Raw genomic sequence first — 3,153 nt, forward strand, 5'->3', positions numbered from 1 at the left:
CCTAATTGTAAGTATTTTGTAAAACTCCAAAATACCCCCTACAACTTATTTGTCCCCAAGCCCACATAAACTAATTACACACAATGGGCCAATAGTAGAATATGAGCCACTTGTTCCAACACGATGGAATAACAGAGGTGGCATCACCCTCATAAGTGAAAACACCCATGATGATCGAGCTGAAAGTTTGGAAATGATCGGAGGAGAGTGAGGAAGGTTGGTTGAACTCTAGAAAGTAGGAGGGGGCGACTGGAGTGGCTTCCCTTTCCGGGTGTTACCATATAAATAGGGTTGGCGAAACGGGTTGACCCGTATGACCCGTAATGACTCGCCACCCGATTAGCCTCCACTTGGACACGACCTGTTTAGCTAAACGGGTGGAAATCTCCAACCCGAACACGACATGCCAAAATTAGCGGGTTACTGTGTCAACCCAGAGACAAAATTAGAGCAAGAGAGAGAAATATATTAGAGGCGGAGTGAGGGGGAGAGGGAGAAAGAGACGCGAGATGAGAGAGATGGAGACGCGAGCGGCGGCAGCGTGAAAGAGAGAGAGGTGAAGTTGGTGAGCGGCGGCGTGTTAGGGTTTAATCTAAGGAGTTAAACCTTATAGATGGAATTAGGGTGAGAAGAAAAGAAGAAGAAAGAGACGACTATGGTTTGTTTGCAAAAAGAGAAAGGCAGGAACATTCTCGATGAAGTGAAAGTAGATCTGCAGCTTATTCAATAAAGTTGGACACATGGAGAACATTGCATGCAGGTAAAATCAGTTGGCAAGCCTTATTGATATAATGGTTAACAGCTGTATCAAGGGTTTTACCTCTTTATGGTTTTTTCTTTTATTTTTTATTTTTTAATTATTATTTTTTAAATAATTTAAACAGGTGTGGTGGGTCACCTATGGGTTGACCCACCAAGAACAAAATAAATGGGTCCGTTTATGACTTAAACCTAGTAACTTCGTGTCGTATTCGGGTCAGGTTCGCGGGTCGTGTCAAAATTGCCAGTCCTACATATAATAACTTCTCCTTGTAAGAAATTCCATTTATGGCCTTATGTCGCATTTATTATAATAATAAATAAATACAATTACGGTTTCACCATAACTGTAATTATTGTAATTATGGTGTTCAATATGATTTATTCCATATAAATAATTCTTGTGAAAACCGTTATTATATTTAATATTATTCTGATTTTATTCCTTGATGGGAGGAGAAAAATCAGCAAACCAATAAAGATTGAGGGTCCCTAACCTACCTATAAATAGAGCCCTGTGTAACTATCTATTGGCACTGGTAGACATAGGTCAGAATTTTTTCCTTCTCCTAAATTTTATTTCAGGTCTATGATGTTGAGATATGCTTGGACAAACATAACTAAAGGTAATTCTGAATCCTTATTTCTGCTGCATATGTCATAGCATTTAATTTATATGCTAACACTGCCCGCTATGAACCAGTGAGAGAAAAAGTGTAGACGGAAAAACTAAAGATGCTTCTTCAAGTCGGTTTAGTCATAGTTTAACTCAGTCTCACCGAAGTCGACACTAGTGAACACCTATATAGCCAGTGAAGTGAAAATAATTCCAAGTGCATCCCATTACATGATTCGATCCCAACATCTACCACTCACCAAACCACATGGAAGTAAGCTACTTCCATGTGCCAATAGACCACCATCTTTAGTGGTACCAATAGACCACCATCTTTAATAGACCACCATCTTTAGTGGTACCAATAGACCACCATCTTTAGTGGTAGACTGAGGCTCAAGGTTTCTTGTCCTGAAAGTCTTCCTTGTAGATTAAAGAATATTATGTAGTTTTAAATTTTCTTTTCGATGTTCTGATCACTATGAAACTTGAATCATAATTTTCTAGGAAAAAGGATTTGTAATTTAGTCAAAGAAAGCATCTTTGGGAAATTTTTCAATATAAACGACAAAAACCCTATTGTTTCTAGATCTTGCTTAACTAACCTTAATCCTTTCCTGAATATCAAACAAAATAGCTTGTATACATGCGAAGAGAACTAAAGGGAATCACGAGGGCTATATAACGATAATTATAGTAAATAATTTTTTTTAAAAAAAATTGCTGAACGTCAAAGTTTTCTACTTGCATTGTGATTGTTTTTTTTTTATTTTTTTTATTTTTTATTATTATTGGGAAATTTTCATACTCATTCCTTTAAAAAAATCAAGAACATAAAGCTCTTAATTCAGATAGTATAAATTTCTAATAAATCATAGCCAAAGCTATGAGGTTTGAACGTCATAAAAACAAACATAAAAATCTTACAATCAAGTCCTATCTATATTTCAACATTTGCTAACCCATGTCTAAAATTCAATTATAGAACAGATCTGCTCCAGGCAAACTCAATCTAATACATAGGTAGTTCATATTTTCAACTTTTATTTTCTCGGCCAGGGGAGTAAAACCCTCACACCGAAACTAATCCTTCTCAACCCAAAGGCTAGGATAAAAACTTTCACCCCAAAGATTGCGCATGAAAGTATATATGAGGAGAAGTCAAACCCTTATTAATAAAAAACTTAAAAAAAAAAAAAAAAAAAAAAAAAAAAAAAAAAAAAAAAAAAAAAAAAAACACAATAAAAAAGCTAGCAAACAGCTACAACAGCCAGGGTGAGAGAGGCGAAGCGCACTGACCGATGCATGGTGGACGAGATGGAGCCGTTTTGCGCTGATGGCCAGCTGAGGAGCTGAGGAGCACGGTGAGCCGGCGCGTAGTTGAGGAGACTAGATCTAGATTTGAAAAACTAGATTTAAAGCGCAACCTTCGGAAGGCGAAGAGCGGCGCAACATGGTGGAAGGCGGACGGAGACAACACAGCATAAACAAAAGGATGGTTAGAGCAATTGGACTGGTCAAAAAAAAAAAAGTAGTAGGGTGGGGAAAAGAGGAGGGACACATGTTTTCGTATGGGTTAATTATATGACCCTATGCCTATTTTTGGATTGTTTTTTTAATTTTTTTTATTTTGTCGAAAAGCTTTGCTAGTTGACACAATTTTGCAATGTACGCGGACTAAAAATTGATTTTGATTTTAATGATGGCTGTCGCTAGCCAACAAATTTGAATTCGAATACTCTCTATTTCATTTGAGAAAAAAACTAAAAAACAAACCT

The sequence above is a fragment of the Corylus avellana genome, chromosome ca1, assembly GCF_901000735.1.
Source record: "Corylus avellana chromosome ca1, CavTom2PMs-1.0".
Taxonomy (NCBI): Eukaryota; Viridiplantae; Streptophyta; class Magnoliopsida; order Fagales; family Betulaceae; genus Corylus; species Corylus avellana.